We start from the raw sequence: 16,871 nt of genomic DNA, 5'->3' as shown, positions 1-16,871 counted from the left end.
TGCACTTTGTTAAATTTATTTATTTATTTATTTATTTAAATAGAGGCATGTTTTATTTATTTATTCATTTATTTGTTTGTTTTTGTTTATACATGCACTGGGTACAGTCAGAAGCGCGGGAGGGTGAGAGAATTCACCAGAGCCAGAGCGGGGAGCAGAGCAGGCAGAAGGACCGAAGTACACTGCTGAGGGGAGCAGCGGGCGGCAGGAGAGGTCTGCGCGCCATGTGGGACCCTCCTCCGGAGGCCGGGGAGCAGCCAGGGATCGAACCGGCGCCACAGAGGCCGCGGGCAGCTTTGCAACCCAGTGCTCAACCGCTGCGCCACCGGGGAGGCCCAGGGGATGCACTTTGAATCTCAACGTAATTTATACACTTGGACTCTGCTCTGTGCTGTTTGCGGCTTGTCGGATCCTCATCGCACTATGGCAATTAGGAGTGGGTCCAGTATAGTCTCAAGTTTCTTATTCCTAGGAGAGTCACATGTTCAGTGCAGATGCTACACTCAGTACTGGGCTATGAATTTCAAAACATTCTACATATCAAGGGACAGAAGCAGCCTAGTCCTAGGATAGGAAACTCAAAGTACTTGACTAAGGAAGTAGGAAAGATTGATAAGACTATGTCTTGGGAATATTAAAGTACTTCACTGTTCAGTGGTTCAGGTGAACTGGATTCAAGGTCTTAGATGTCAAAACAAGAACTGGAGGTGGGCTGGGATCATTAGATCTCAAAGCACTTTGAGACCTGAACTTGTGGATCCAAACGGGTCATTATAGTTTGGAGAGTTGAGGCAAATTGGTCATGTTCACTTGGATTAAAAGTCAAAAGTCCGGGCCTCCCAGTGGTGCAGGGGTTAAAATCTCAGTGCTATCAAGCTATCACCAGCCACTGCTGCATGAATTTGATCCCCAGCCAGGGAGCTAACCACATGGCACAGCAGACCTCTCCTGTCTCACCCGCTGCTCCCCTCAGCAGTGTGTTTCAGTCAATCTGTCTGTTCTGCTCCCCACTCTCTCTCTGGTGAATCCTCTCAACCCACCCCCCACCTCTGGCCTACACCCCAGTTCTTGTATGCATAAATAAATAAATCTTTTTTAAAAAAGGTCAAAATGCCATTGGCTAAAGATGTTATCCTGAATATCAGAGTCCATTTTTCCAATAATCTGGTCTTGAGAGTAGCATACCCCTCCCAATTTGATCTCTTTTTTGAAATACCCACACTTCCATTGGGAGGTATCGCGAAGAAAAACTGAAGGGGTAGCTATCCCTGCTGGAGAAAAATGGGAGAATAACTTACTGAGGCAGTCTTCTCCTTCAAGGTGAATGTTGACTATATTCAACAGACCCTGAGCAGATGCCTCAGCAACCAAAGAAAAAACTCAAAATTACATAGAGTTTGGGTAAAAGGCAATACTTTCTGTGGGTGCACCTTGCCAATTCTTTAGAGGGAGCTGCAACACTGGGAGTGTGGAGGTCCTATGATTTTGAGACCTGAACTTGTGAATCCAAAAGGTCATCACAGTTCAGAGAGTTGAGGTAAATGGGTCATGTCAACTTGGTTCTCAAATTAAAATTTGAAATTTTAATTCCTAATTCCTTGAAACTGCTTTACATCCTATACTTTTTTTGTTTTGGTTAGGAACATCCAGGTACTGCTTGAGTGTTTTGTATGTTTTTTATGCCGCAATAGAGAAGAAACTAAGAAAATAAAGAGAAGTAGTTATGCAAAAGAATTTTAAAAGCCAGATAAATTAGAGAAATAATTATCTAGTAGAATTTAAATCACCAAATTGGTGGGTGAGTGTTAAAAAGTCGTAAGATTGGGAAAATAATAGGAGTAGCTTTGATGAGAGGTAGAATAAGTGACCTAGTTCAGTATATGATGAATTTGAAATGGAGATACGCATTAGCTATCCAGTTGGTTATGTTGAGTAAGCAATTGAATATATGAACCTGGAGTTTAGGGAGAAGACTGGACTTGAAACATTAATGTGTGACATTCCTATGTGTGGATATGATCAAAATGATGGAACTATGCATGATTCTGTGGGGAGTGAGCATAAATAGGGAAGAAAATAAATCTAAGTGTTGAAACTCAGAGTACTCCAGTACAGAGAGCAACTAGCCAGAACACTGGAAAATAGCAGACCCTGCAGCAGAAGGAAGGCCAAGAGACAAAAATGTCCTGTAAAGTGATGCAAGTATTGCAACAGGAGGAAGTGATCAACTGTGCCAAAGGCTACTAATTAATCAAGTAAGACAAGCATTGAAATGGCCAAATTTAGCAATGTGCAGGTCCTGGTGAAGAGCAATTTCACTGGAGAGTGGTAACGAAAGCTTGATTGGGCTAGTGGGGTACATTCAAGTGAAAATGGAAATCAAAAAATGGAGGTCTGAAAAACAATGAGTTTTGAGGAACTTTGTTGTAACAAGGAAGTAGAGAGAAGATGATGCAGTAGATGTGTGATCCGGCCTGTATCAAAAATAAGGACATGACCCCTGCCTTAGAAGCCAGTGTGTTGCATTCCTCAGGGCTGTGCCCAGTGCTTAGCAAAAAGTTTCTGTTCCTTTTCAGGATGCTAATTATATCAGTGCTTGACAAACAACCAAGTGTCCTTCTCCTTTTTTTTTTTTCATTATAAAACCTAATCCTTTTATTTTAAATTTTATTTTTATATTCCCCATACAATTGCAACCCCTTGTTTTGATCCCAATCCCTCCTTTCCCTGCCCCCCCCATAGTGTGTCTCTGGTTCATAGTTGTTTGTTGATTTTGATTTTTTCTTTCTTATAGTTATTCTTTTTCCTGGTCCCTTATTTAGGTTTTCTAGATTCCTGCTATGAGTGAGACCATCCGGTATTTTTCTTTTTCTTTCTGGCTTATTTCACTGAGCATGATCCCTTCCAGCGCCATCCATGTTGCTGCAAATTGCATGTGTTTATCTTTTTTGAAGGCCGAGTAATATTCCATGGGGTATGTGTACCACATCTTCTTGATCCAGTCATCTATTTTTGGGCATTTGGGTTGTTTCCAAAGCTTAGCTATTGTAAATAGTGCTGCTATAAACATAGGGGTGCAGGTGCTCTTTGGAATTGATGTTTCTGTGTCCTTTGGGTAAATACCTAGGAGTGGAATTGCTGGATCATATGGAAGCTCTACGTTTAGTAGGTTGAGGAATCTCCACACAGCTCTCTATAGTGGGACAAACAACCAAGTGTCCTTCTAATAACAGAGAAGAGAGCAACTACTACAGAAATACTATCAATAGTATTGTGATTGACCTGCCTGCTCTGTTCCCCTACTCTGTCTCTGGTGAATACTCTCACCCCCTACCCCACGTCTCTGGCCTGTACCCCAGCTCTTGTATACATAATAAATCTTTTAAAAAAATAGTACTGTGATTGACTATCCCTAGACCCGGTACCCCCAGACTTGAGCGTGTAGAAGCCCTCCCCACTCTTGCATGTCTCCGCATTCCTTTCTTCCCTATACAATCTTTCTTCACTTGCCACTGGGGAAGGCAGCCTTTTCTGAGGACTGACTCTGCTGTCCTCCTGACATGGCACCACTTGCTAACAAAATGCTTCCTTTGTGGAAGCCACTTCGTGGTTCAGCCTTTGGGTTTCTGAGCACAACTATATAATGTGGTTGGTTGGTATAGTTGGAGGGATTGTGCAGTTCAGTTTTGTTTGTTTGCTTCTTGTTCTATTCTTAAACTGTGAGACTTTGTAGAACAGTTGAATGGGACTCATCCAGCAAAGAAGGCAGAATCAGTGATGTGGTGGAGAACTCGAGGAGCATTCCTCAGGCAACACTGACTCATCGAGTTCATCAAGCAGAGATGAAGGTAGTGCCCAGCTCCAGGCCTGGATTTTGATAGGGGTGTAGACAGTTATCCATAATGACAACATGGAAGGCAGAGTATCTAGTTTCAACTGTGGCTAGGAGGGAAGTTCTGTAAGGGCTTCCTTCCATGTTCTCAGAACCATTGACCCAAATTTGGCTGTTCGCATAGATGGAGGTGTAAGGAGAGATGTGATGTGAATTGCAAGATCTAACATGGAAGGAGTGGACCGGGAAAGTATAGGAGTTTGCATCAAGGGGCCTTACTGTGATTCCGACACTGTCCTAAGCACCAGAGGCCCAGTCCTGGGACAGCACATATGTTCACTCAAGGGTGCCTGTTGGTAACAAGGAGGGGGACAGGGGTATTAGAAAGTATAGTTAGAACCCACTGAATGTTGTTTGATATGTGGATTCTCCATGATAATTACAATCCATGTGCATTGCCACTGCATCTTTGGTTAATTAAGACACATGATAAAAATGCCTAAAATAAAGAAATAAAATGCATCCAAATTATAACATAAATTGATAAAGGGATAATGGCTGGACAAAGGAATGTATAATTGAAATAAAGGAGGGACAGAAAACTGCTACCATTGTGGTCTCTAGGTCGTACTTAGGAGAGAGCAAAACAGAACTGGGCCACAAGTTTCTTACACTGTTCTAAGCACCAGAGGCGCAGTCCTGGGACAGCACATCTGTTCACTCAAGGGTGCCTGTTTGGTAACAAGGTGGGATTCTGGGGTATCCAGAGCCTGGTAGTGCTGCCCTGGTAGGGGCCAGGGCAAAGCACACGCAGTCTGGTCCAGACACAGGCCCTGGTGCCCACAGGGAGCAGTCAGTTCTGACTATCCCCTCGCCTGGAGGCACGGGGGTGAGGAATGAGGTGGGAGTGTGCTGGACCACGAAGAGCCTCCCAGCCTGCTTCTCTCCCGCTGACCGTTAATGATGGTTCCTTCCCAAAGTCAAGCCCTCTCCAAAAGACACTATGCTCATAAGCTTGGGAGTCAAATGAGTGCCCACCCTCCTCTGGTTACTATGGGGATGTGGACAGGAGCTCTGCCCCCTCAGGGCAAGTGAGTGGAAGCCTGGGAATGTAGAGGGGGATCAAGAGGAGGAGGAGGAAAGCCTTGCAGGTGAGAAAAACCTACCACTCTCAGGGCCTTTGGTGATTCACAGCCTCATGCAACCCTTGCTGTCTCCCACCCTCAGGCAGTACCACCCCCACCACCAGAAGGCAGAGGATGCAGACAGTGAAAAGGGCGCCTTAAGTCAGAAGGCATAGGCGCTTCACTAGAGGCATTGTCCAGAAAAATCCACCGGGTTAGGAAGTCTGGACTTGTTTCCATTCCAAGGTGTTCTCAGTGTGCTCTGTCTTGTAGCGCTCTGTCCAGTGGGACTGCTGGGCAGCCAGTGCTAAGAGCATCTATGTGCCAGGTAACTTGTCAGGAAGGAAGGATACCCGATGGGGAAGGCATCCGCAGGTGTGGGTTGGGGACATGGCAGGGGTGAGCCTAAGGGCGTAGGTGCTTATGTCCAAACTCAGACTTGCATCGTGAATAGGGCCAGTCTCCTCTCCCTCCTGCCTCTCCCTTCTCCTTCCCTGAAGAACACAGGGGCTAAAGATGAATTGAGGCACAGAAGGTTGGCTGATGCCCTGAGGAGCTCACCTGCCCCTCCTCACCAGCTAAGGGGCTCTTTGTCTTCCTTCCAGCAGTCCGGCTCCGTCATCCAAGCTTCCAGATCCATAATCAGCTCAGAGTGTCAGTGTGCAGATCCTCAATGGCCTAATCAGCCTGGTAGTTTGGTTGCCATGGCAACCCTGCCAAGAGCTTGCCTCACTAACTGAAAGAAAAAGGGAGCTGGAAAGGTGGAAGGCCAGTCTTCTGGGGAGGGGAGAAGAAGTGTAACTTGAATACCCGAATTACACGAATTGATGGCCTTTTGTGATTAAAAACCCAAGAAAGGAAGCCAGGGCAGCAGGGGCCTTGACTGGGGAAGAGGGCTTCAAGCCAGGGGGAAAAAAGCCATTTATGTTTTCAGTCTTCCTTTTGTTTTCTATTAAGGCAACACTGGTCCACGATGTCACACTGTTTTGCTGTCTCTGTTTCAGAGGGACACGCTCACTCTTCTTCAAATGTCTGGCCCCACACCACGCCCGCCACAAGAGGACCATGACCGTCCACCACAGTCCATCAGCCCCTCGACCCTTTGCTCCCACCCCCAGTCCCTGCTCCTCCGGTAGCCTCAGGTCTCTTGTCAGACTCCAACGGTTCCTTTGTTTTGTTTCTCTATCTTCCACAGATGAGTGAACTAACACGGTGTTTGTGTTTAACCTTCCGACATTCCCCTCAGCCTGGTTCCCTCGAGTTCCATCCATGTCGTCCCAATAGAAAAGTCTTTCTTCACCAGCCAAATTGCCACAGCGTGCTTGAAGGACAGGGAGAGCCACGAGTTAGACCACAGGGTGGAGTCAGTCGTGGACGCTCCCTGTTACTCTGAGTTTAATGGAAAAATCCAGGGTGAGATTCCTGAGTTGGGGCACTGGCAGCGGGGTGTGAAGAATTGCTTTCCCGATGGGGGAAGGGGCCTGGTCGGCCCTCCCTCAGGCCTGCTGGCTGAAGGCAGCTGCCCAGGGGTTCACGGGGTGTTCACGGGGGCCCGCTGACTCGAGGGGAGCGATGGTTTGCAGCCCCCGGCCCCTCAGCCGCCCACTTCTCTTCACCTAAGACCTGCTCGTTTCCCTTCCTGCCAGCCTCTCCCCTCCATCCAGTATTCTGGACTCTATCACCAGCTTAGGTGTCTAATGACTCAGCCATGGTTTAATTGGCCCTAGCTTCCGGTTGCTATGGTGATGCAGCCAGGAGCTGTGCTCACTGGGTTGAAACAAGAGGGAACCTGAGCTAGGAGGGGGGCAGCAGGGGGGAAAGGGCCCAGAGTGAAGAGAACACTTTCCTGAGGAACTGACAACCTCTTGTCATTAAAAGCTCATCAGGACAGGAACCCAGGCCCCCGGGCAGAGGGAGCTGAAGGTTTGCGTGGGAAAATGAAGCACCAAACACAAGGGCAAAGGCTCTTCCCTAGAGCTCCCAGGAAGTAACCGGAGCCTAAGAAAATGCTCGGAGGCTCGCAGGGTCTCGGGTGTGGGTTTGGAAAAGATCCAGGCCAGTTAGGGACACAGTCAGGACGCACAGGGTCCTTATTTGCAGAAGTTTAAGGGCCCTCAACTGTCGGTCACAGATGAGAAACTGAGGGTCCAAAGTGGGAAAGGACTGGAAAGAAATCACATGCTGGGTTAGTGCAGAGCTGTGACCAGAGTGCTGGGCTCCCGAAGACTGTGCCGGGGCGTCCTCGGGGACCCCAGGGGCCCTGCACTTGGCGACCACGGTGGCCAACCTCCTCATTCTGCCAACAAGAGGCCCAGGGAAGGGAAACAACCTGCCCAAAGCCACACAGTCCCTTCTGGGCCAGACGCGGCTCTTTCACTGTAGCCCAGGTAAACGGAGGGGCCGCGAGAATTAGGGCAAAACAGTGTGAGCCAGGCCTTGGCCTTACTTTTCAGGCAATTCTAGGCGATTTGTGAGGCCACAAGGGAAGGACCCTCTCATCTAGGGAAGAGAAGGCTGGTGCCATGAAGTGAGGGAAGTGGGAAAGGACACCTCCTTGTCTCTTACTGAGGTCCCCCTTGGAGCCAACCCCTTCTCTGAGCAGCAGCTGGTAATGATAGGCAGAGGTAGCTTGGGGAGCATGACACTAATTTGCGGGTGCCTAAGAGGCCCCATCGGCACACAGATGTGGAAGCCAGGATACCCAGAGTAAGGAGATGACACCCCCAAGTCAGACTCCAGGTTACTGGCAAAGCTGGGAGGGAATCCCAGCACTCCTGATGCCCCTGCAGGGCTCTGTCTAGCAGGAGAGCCAGGAGGATGCCGAATTTACTTAGTACCTGGCACTTGTGTAGAAATAAACCATGAGGAGGGTGTGCTCACACCTGGGTATCAGGGGCCACGATGGAAGACGTATCCCCTGTGCATGTTCCTGCAGGGCCCTGGTGCCCCCGGCTCCGACTGTGGGACCAGCTGACCTGGATCTGAAGAGGATTTTGTTAATTTGAGATACCTACCCTGCGCAACCGGAGAAAACCGTGACGGTTTTCAGAACTGACACGGACACAGGCACAGCAGAAGCTGGTGGGAATGAGGGGGGGCCTGCAGTGGATGTGGCTCACGTGTGTAAAGAACTGCAGGTATCACAGGGATTTCCTTGGTGACTGTACTGGGAACACTGGGGCTGGGGCAACCTTGCCAGTTGGGTCAGAGTTAGGACACTTCAAGCTGGCCCGGGAGAAGGAACTACTAGCAAAGAGGAGTCATAATCAAGCGACCCTGCAGGGCCTTGAACACAGGGGTCTGGAGTAGGGCCATGGGGGTGAGGTCCTAAGGCCACACACTGTGAGAACACAGGGAGAGCTATTAAAATAGGAGAAGAACAAAGGAAGAAATGGGAGTTAGAGAGAAATGAGAGGGAGCAGGGCAGGAGGTGGGCGAGGATGAAGAAAGAAGAGGACAAGGAGGACAAGGACAGAATAGACAGACTGTCTACCACTGTGATGTTTCTGGAAGCCAAACACACACCACTACCCACCCTCACAGCAGCGATGGCTGATTTGCAGCCGTGGGTGTGCATGCACGCGCACGCACATACATGCATACATACATGTGTGCATCAGCCCAGATTAAACACAAGAGCTGAGAGCGACCTCAGAGAGAGGCTGGCAGCCTGGCCTTTACTTCCATCCCTGAGCAGAGGCCTTTTCTGCCCCTCCCCTCGCCCTCTCCTGCCCCAGTTTGTACAGCTTCTTTCTAGAAACGCCTCCAAGTCCTTGGCCAGTCCTCCTGGTGCTCCTGGTATACACAGTCCTGCTAATTTCTCTCTTTTCTCTTTTTTTCTGCCCTTATAAGCCCCAGCCTCAGGCCAGCAGTCCTCCTAATTTCTAACGCAGACCAGAGTCACACTGAGAACCACAGTTCTGGGCACCAGGCATGCAAAACAGGGTCAGACAGATCTGGAAGGAGCAATAGCCGGGGTGGGCACAGGGCAGATGGGGAGGGGCCACTGGACCTCAGATAGGAGCTACCTCCCCCTCTTCTTTGACGCGGCTGCATGCTTTCCCCTTCCCAAACAGAACATTCACTCGGTTCACACGTTCCTCTGGGGGAGCCATGTCAGCGCTGCCAGCATGGGCACAGGGGATCCCCTTCCCTTCTGTCTTTTCAGTGCAGGGCAGCGGCGAGATGTGTTCCAAGGAGGCCTAGTAGGGATGGCCTAGCAGGCCCTTGAAATTCCTACCCACACGCCTTACACAGGCCTCTGGGTACAGCATCGTTGTCATCCGCGACAGCCTAGCCCTGTCCTGCAGGCTCTGAAATTTTTCTCTGCAACAGGTCTCGGGGGAGTGGTGGCTTCCCCTAGATGTGTGCAGCCATGAGTGACAGTCTGCTCCTCCAGGGGAATCTCACGGCTCTGGTCTCCAGGAAGGCGTGCAGGAAACTGTCCTGCAGACCGGGGCTCGGTCCATTTGCCGCAAGAGGCCCCTGCGAGGTGCTCTGACCTCCAGGGTGGAGGTGGAGGACGTCACAGGGGGCAGGAGTGAGGGATCAGAAAGAAAACAATCCTCCCCCTGGTCACCTGGAACAAACTTCGCAAATCAGTCTTACATCTATCTGTTCCTCCGCTCTGGAACAGCAACTGGCAAATAGCATCTGCTGTGGATTAACAGGGCACCGGCCATCTGGGTCACAGAGAAGCTGCATGGGTGAGTGGAGCTCATGACCCCAGGACACCTGACCTCACAGCCCGGGACTGAGCCTGTGCCGGAAGCAAGGAGTAGCTCTTAGAGAAAACTGGCAGCATCTTGTCATCAAGGTCAGTGATAGTGCATGATGGGAAAACCAGAAAAGTGATCTCAGGTGGTTCAAGGACTCAGCTAACAGCAATGGTTAAACACAGGAGCTGCCCTCCCTGTATTTAGAAAACAAGGGATTATGTGGCTCTTAGGAGATCAAGTCTTGCACGCAAGTAAGACTGAATACATTTGAGTGTGGTTTGATTAAAAGACCCTGCTCCCGCCACTAGGCCTCACCCCCAACAATTGCTTCTGGAACACTCTGCTGTATGACAGATAACACCTTGCAGGGTAAATAAAAACTATCAGGTTTTCCCGCCCTCCCGCCATTAGCTCAAATGCATGCCTGATGGCAGACAACTAGCGTAGGGGATGGACATGCGTAGGTGGGTACACCCGGGCTGAGAGGCCGGGCTAATAAGGGCAGCGTCGCAGGAAGAGAACCAGAAGAGAACGAGAGAGAAGGAGAAGCAGAGACGACGAGAGAACGAACGCCAGAGAGCCCAGAAGAGTGAAGATTCGCCGGGGCTGGGAGGCCTGCCAGCCTCCTGCCCCCCCGCCGGCACCCCAGACTGCCATGTATGTACCTGGTGAAATGGCAATAAAAGCCTGAAAAGCCACCGAAGGCGCCAGCACTCCTCCTATACCCGTCAACTCCGATCATAGAGATCCTGGACTGTGCCCTTCCTGCCTCTACCACCTTCACAAATATGCAGTAATACTAATTGAAAACACAAAGCACAGTGAATGAGAAATGCAAATACAGGGGACAACCACATTTTACAGATGCAAAGTACAAAGTAATAGCCAGGCAGCTTGGACAACTATAAAAGCATTTAATACACACACAACACGGCTCCACATAGCGTTACTGGGTGAAAGCACTGTGTGACGTGGGCGACAAAGACTAAAACTTTAAATGACTCTATAAGGAGAAAGCACGGGTACGTGCTGCCCAACAAATACATCAAAAAGAGGTTTCCACAAAACTGACCAAAGGAAATCTTTTATCTAAGAAACTAAGGAACATAACTTTCATGAGGAGTGATGTCCAAACCAGATATTTTCAAGGAATTTGCCAAGACATGGGCAACGGGAAATCTCGACTTTCTGTTGTCGTGGGGAACAAGGACTTTCGCAGAGCGCTCCCCTTCCTACTCCCTCACGGCTTGTACCAAACCTCAATACTGGCATCAGCTGGGATCCCCACGACGTATACACACTGACAGTGTGAGATTCTCACGAACCCTGCAAACTCTTGGAACTCTCACGGGGCTGGAGGAAATGAATCCCCAGGCCCCGGAGGAGCCGACATGATGGGACCCAGGGGTTTTTATGCTGAGCGTGTTTAAGTGGGGAGTAGGCATGAAGCGAGAAAAACATCTGCAGGCACCCAGCAGAGACTCATAAACTGACCTTGCTGGGGACACTCCCCCGTCTCTACGCCAAGAATTAAGAAACAGAACACGAAACCACTGTGTCCTTGCTCAGGGCCGGTATCACCAAGAAACAAGGTTTCCACTGTCCCACAGACACTTGCCAAGGCCCACCTTGCACTTCAGGTCCTCTCCAGACACAGCCAGCACCCGGGGGCAGAGCCTGGGACAAGCGAGCTCACTGCCAGGCACGCAGTGTTTCCGCGTCCATGGGAACTGCAAGTCTTGGAGCCCCGGGGAACCCACTCCTGACTGGGCTGCCTGAGCACACGGAGAGGAGAACCTACCTGTCTGATTCCATAGTTGCACTGTGGACTCCCCAGGACCCTTGGCATTTAATCGGACCCACGTGGGATAGGAAGAAAAAGAGTCTCGGCTGTGGGCATTACATGTTCCTGCTTCTGTGCGTTTACGTCAGCCTGGTGTATCTCTTTTGAAGGAGTCTCAGTGTATGGAGTAATCGTGGGGGACAGTTTCACCTATCGGATGCCAAATCTCCCCGTTGCTGTTCTTTAAAACACCTGCACGAATGTCCTCAGTTTCCTATCTCTTTGGGTTCCAGGATGCTTGTGAAGGAAGAATGAAATGAACGACAAAGTCACGTTAACCATCCCACAGATGACAATCAGGAATCCTAGAAAAGAACACAAGAAAAAAATAGTTTAAAAGTACTGGGAAGCATCTCAAAGCCAGGAGAAGCCAAGAAGACTTAGCACTCCAGAAACAATAGCCACAGGGGTAAGAGCTAAAACTTCCGGCTTTCTTACTGCACAGCACTCCCCAAGCTCCCCAGCTACTGTGGAGGAAAATGACAGATGGCCCTACTGCCTCAGCTGAAATGACAGAGAATAGAGTCTAGATGTGGAGGTGCAGCTGCAAAATTAAGGGGGACAAGGGGGCTTGGAAGCTAGAAGAACACAGAAGGCATAGGACCAAAAATGTGAGTATAATCTGTACCCCGATCCCTGGGTGACGAATAGAGGTGGGGAGCAGGCTACCGCAGATGGTCAGACAGATGCATCCTCCAGTTCTGGACCAGGCTCCAGGATCCAAAGGCCTCAGATCTAAGCAAAACTGCTGTCATAGTCACAAGATCTGTTTTTCCCCGCTGCCTGTGGATGGGACTGCAGGCCCCTGGGCTCATTCCTTCCGCTGTAACCATCCACTTAGGGATCAAGTGGCAGCAGCCTTCCCTACACAGACACACTAAGAGCTCCCCTAACTGTTGGCGAATGACTGCTAATCCGGTCCCCATAAATCCCTGCCTTTGGGACACACGTCTCCTGGGTGTGTAGGGAGGAGAGGCCGGAGCTCAAACTACACACTGGAGACTGTTTTGAGGTCAATGAAGAGAGATCCCCTGCCTCCAACACACCCCACTCTCTTCCAGTGCCACAGTCTTCGTGAAACTTCATTCCCAGTGGCTCTAGCTTCGCTGCTGTCTTCACAGGCCTATCATTCTGCCTTGGTGTCTCCACATCTAGGCTGTTTGTCAGGCACCAAGAGAACCAGGAACAGGGCTCAGTATCGCTTGGGACACAGGCTCACGCTGAGGAGCCCAGTGAAATCTGTATTCATGTTTCTGCGAATAAAGGAGTATTTTCGCTGAGTGAAAATCCCCTTGTCAAAGAAAAAGGGCTCATGGTGTGGCAGAGTTGTATGTGAGTCCCTCAGAGTCTGCACCCGTCTCCCCGGGGGAGCCTTGGGCCCCTGTCCCATCCCTGCTCCGGTCTCTGGTGATGAAGTGAGGTACACAGCAAGCAGGGCCTGTGGAGAGCCAGTCCCCTCAGCACACACTTCAGAGCTTCAGCGGCCTGAACGTACATTGATTTTGTGTGAGCTGGTGGTGCCTGTTAATTTGCACACATGCTCAGAAATACAGACGTGAGGGGTCACGGGGCTCTTCACATTGTCCTCCCTCCCAAGTGTCCTCTTCACTCTTTCCTCCTAAACCTTCCCAACATCCCCACAACGCTCTGATGTAGAAACACGTATTGCCAGGTTAGGCCTTGAGAACTAGGAGTCAGGACACTGAAATCCTGCTCCTGACATACTTCCAACCAGATGCCGGACCCGGGAGAGTCACCTCACGTTTCTGGAAATCACTTTTAGTGCAGGTTAAAAAGGAAAGCTTGAAGCCCATGAACTGAAGACCCCCTTACAATTTTGGCTTGTCGTGATTCTCTTCCCATCAAGGCACAATTACTCGCAGCTCTAAAGCATAAGATCATTCCCTAGACACTGTGGGAAATTTGGAATTGATAACGACACTGTCTCCCTTCTCTGGGACGTCAAAATTCACGGAATTCATTTCTCCCCGTCTATTTCAGATTATTGAAAATGGAAGGCCAGTTGGTCCTTGTGTATTGACGCTACCTCCAAGTTCACAGTCAAATGATGTTTTCGCACCGGCAGTAAGTGTTTCAGTATTTGCATCTGTTATCTGTTGCTTTGTAATGCAGCCCACCAAGAGGTAGTGGCTCAAAACAAACGTTAATATCTCACTGTTTCTGTGGGACAGGAATTTGGGAGGTTAGTCGCTGGGTGCTTCTGGCTCAGGGTCCCTCATGAGGGCGTTCTGGATGTTGGCCCAAGCCGCAGGCATCTGAAGGCTTCACTGGAGCTGGATGATCCACACCAATGGTGGTTTCCCCACACGGTTAGCCAGAGGTTTCAGTTCCTTGCGTGTGGCCTCACCGTGGGCCACTTGAGAGCCCTCTCAACATGGCATATGGTTTTGCCCAGAGCAAGTTATCCCAGTGAGAGGCTGACAAAGACAGAAGCCTCCATGGCCTTTATGACCTGCTGTTGGAAGTGACTCCCTAGGACGTCTGCTTCTTTCCACCCATTGCAGTCATGCACTAAGGCTAGCTCGCACTCAGAGCAGGGAATGAGACATCACCTTCTCAACAGATTGTCAACCCGTGGGCATATTTGAAAGCATCACAGCATTTTCTTTAAAAAAACCCATCTCTTAAGTCGAGTTTTTATAATGTTTATTTTCAATTTCAGTGACTTCTACTCTTGAGTTTTCAGTCTACTAGCCTGCTCTTAATTCCCACTTTCTTGTGGTGGAAACTTAGCTTACTGGTTTTAATCATTTCTCCTTTTCCAACATGGGCATGGCAGCTATAATTTTCCCCCCATGATGACTTATTTGCCCTTTCATTTCTTCCTTAAGCCTTTGTTACTGCAATGTTACTAAATTTGTTTGCTTTTTGTTGTTGTTGAGTTGTATGAATTCTTTATATATTATTGGATATTAATGCCTTGGTGGATATATGCTTTCCGATAATCTCCCATTCAGTAGGAGGTCTTTTGGCCTCGATAATGATTTACTTTGCTGTGCAAAAGCTTTCATTTTGATGTAGTCCCATTTGTTTATCTTTGCTTTTGTTTCCCTTGCCATTGAAGGCAAGTCTTCAAAGATATTTCTAAGGCTGATGTTGAGAAGCATACGGCCTATGTTTTATTCTATATGTTTATGGTCTCAGACTTTGTATTGAAGTCTTTAATACATTTGGAATTAATTTCTGTCTATGGTGGTCTGATTTCATTCTTTTCCATGTAGCTGTCCCAATACCATTTGTTGAAGAATCTTTTCTTGTTCCATTGTGGTTTTATTTCTTGCAAATTATCATCCACATGTGTGTGGGTTTATCTCTGAGCTGTCAGTTCCGTTCCTTTGATATCTGTGCCTGCACTTATTTCTATTCCATTAGTTTGTGTCTTTGTTTCAGTACCATGCTGCACTAATTATTATCACTTCATAGTACAGTTTGAAGTCTAGAAGTGAGACTGTCATTCTTGCTCATTTTTGTAAGGATTGTTTTGGCTCTTCAGGCTCTTTTGTGGTTTCATATGAATTTTGCTAATGTTTGTTTTATTTCTTTAAAGAATGTTGTTGAAATTTTGATGTAATTGAATATGAATTTATCATGTCATCTGTTAATAATGATAGATTTCTTTACATGTTTTATTCCCATTAGAAATCCTTTTATATCCTTCTCTTGCCTAATTGCTCTAGCTAGGACTTCTAGTACTGTGTTGAATAGTAGTGGTGAGAGTGGACATCCCTGTCTTGTACCAATCTTAGTAGGAATGCTTTCAATTTTCAATCACTGAGAATGATGTTAACTGTGGTTTCTCACATATGGCATTTATTATGCTGTAATATGTTCCTTTTATGCCATTTTTCAAAGACTGACATCATAAATGCATGTGTATTTTATCAAATGGCTTTTCAGCATCTATTGATTTGATAATGTGAAACACTTTGACTTTCCGTTGTTGAACCATCCTTGTGTTCCTGGTGTAAATACCACTTGGTTATTGTGTATAATTCTTTTAATTCATTCTTGGATTTGGTTAGATAAAATTTTACTGAGGATTTTTGCATCTGTGTTTACTAGGGAGATTGGTATATAGTTTTCCTTTTTATATTGCCTTTGGTTTTGGTATTAGAGTAATATTGGCCTCATAGAATGTGTTTGCAAGTATTCCTTCTTTTCAATTTTTGAAAGAATTCAAGGAGGATAGGTAATTGCTCACCTTTGAAGGTTTGGTAGAATTTTCTTGAGAAAACATCTCGTCCAGGACTTTACTGGGAGTGTTTGATTGTTTCAATTTCCTTGGTTATTTTTGGTCTATTCAGGTTTTCTATTTATTCTCTATCAGTCTTGGATGATTGTGTAATTCTAAGAATGTGTCCTCTTCTAAGTTACTGAACTTATTAGTACACAATGTTCATAGTAATCTATTATCCTGAGAATTTCTAAAGTATCTGTTGTAACTTCTATTTTATTTCCTATCCTATTTATTTGGGTTTTCTCCCTTTTATTAGTGTACTTAAGTAAACATTTGTCTATTTTGTTTATTTTCTCAAAGAACCAGATTTTGGCTTCATTAATCTTATGCACTGTCTTTTAAATTTCTATATCATTGATTTATGCTCAAATTTTTATTATTTCCTTTCTTATGTTGACTTTTGTATATGTTCGTTCTTGTGTTTCCAATTCCTGGAAATGAGAGAGAACATTACTTACTTGATATGGTCCTGCAGTACTATTGACTTTCTTCATAATACTACTTTTGTTGCATTCCATAAGTTCTGAAAGGTTGTGTCTTTATTGTCATTTGTTTTATGTATTTTTTTTGTTTCTTTGATTTCGTCATCAACCCAGTAGTTTTTCAGTAGTGTTGTTCAGTCTCCATGTATTGGAGATTTTCCCTGTTTTATTTTTGAGGATGATTTCTAGTTTGATAACTTTATGGTCAAAGAAGATGCTTGGCATGATTTCAATCTTGAATTTGTTGACACTTGTGACCCAATGTATGGTCAGTCTTGAGAATGTCCAATATGCACTTGAGTAAAATGTATATATGGTTTTCTGGGGTGCATTACTCCCCCCCACACACACTCATGTATACACACACACACACACACACACACACACACACAATCCATGTGGCCTAATTCTTTTTCTTTCCCTCTAAATTTATTTTCTTACATTGTTGTTCTTTTTTTTTTTTTTTTGTACAGTAATTGGTAACTCCCCTTGGCTGTAGTCTCTGTAGTTCTCCCACCACCATATCACCAGTGAACCATCACCATAGTCCCATGTGTTCATCCCTCCTGTTCTGGCCCCTCTCCCTGCCCTGTCCCTGCTGTCTGACCCAGATC

The 16,871-nt window shown here is 47.2% G+C and overlaps 2 long non-coding RNA genes across 5 annotated transcripts in view; one reads left to right on the top strand and one right to left on the bottom strand.

The window, feature by feature from the left end:
• Positions 1–1,621: 1,621 nt before the first annotated feature.
• LOC119245610 (uncharacterized) overlaps positions 1,622–16,871 on the bottom strand; it is a 30,363-nt gene continuing 15,113 nt past the window's right edge. Inside the window, exons 3-5 of one of the 4 annotated variants that reach the window (XR_008551996.1) lie at positions 11,476–11,822; positions 7,839–7,937; positions 5,453–6,277 (exon numbers count right to left, since the gene is read on the bottom strand). This is a non-coding gene — a long non-coding RNA (uncharacterized LOC119245610). Of the gene's footprint in view, positions 4,183–5,452; positions 6,278–7,797; positions 7,938–11,475; positions 11,823–16,871 lie in introns of those variants that run through there. The other 3 variants (XR_008551995.1, XR_008551993.1, XR_008551994.1) reach the window with 3 other exon arrangements.
• The window catches only part of LOC129145873 (uncharacterized), a 29,215-nt gene continuing 23,480 nt past the window's right edge, over positions 11,137–16,871 (top strand). The window contains exons 1-2 of the long non-coding RNA XR_008551997.1: positions 11,137–12,128; positions 13,519–13,602. This is a non-coding gene — a long non-coding RNA (uncharacterized LOC129145873). The remainder of the gene's footprint in view (positions 12,129–13,518; positions 13,603–16,871) is intronic.

The sequence above is a fragment of the Talpa occidentalis genome, unplaced genomic scaffold (genome assembly GCF_014898055.3).
Source record: "Talpa occidentalis isolate TD23 unplaced genomic scaffold, MPIMG_talOcc4v2.1 talOcc4.15, whole genome shotgun sequence".
In the NCBI taxonomy this organism is placed as follows: domain Eukaryota; kingdom Metazoa; phylum Chordata; class Mammalia; order Eulipotyphla; family Talpidae; genus Talpa; species Talpa occidentalis.
Note: the sequence above shows the minus strand (reverse complement) of the source record. Positions and strands in the feature narration are given on the sequence as shown.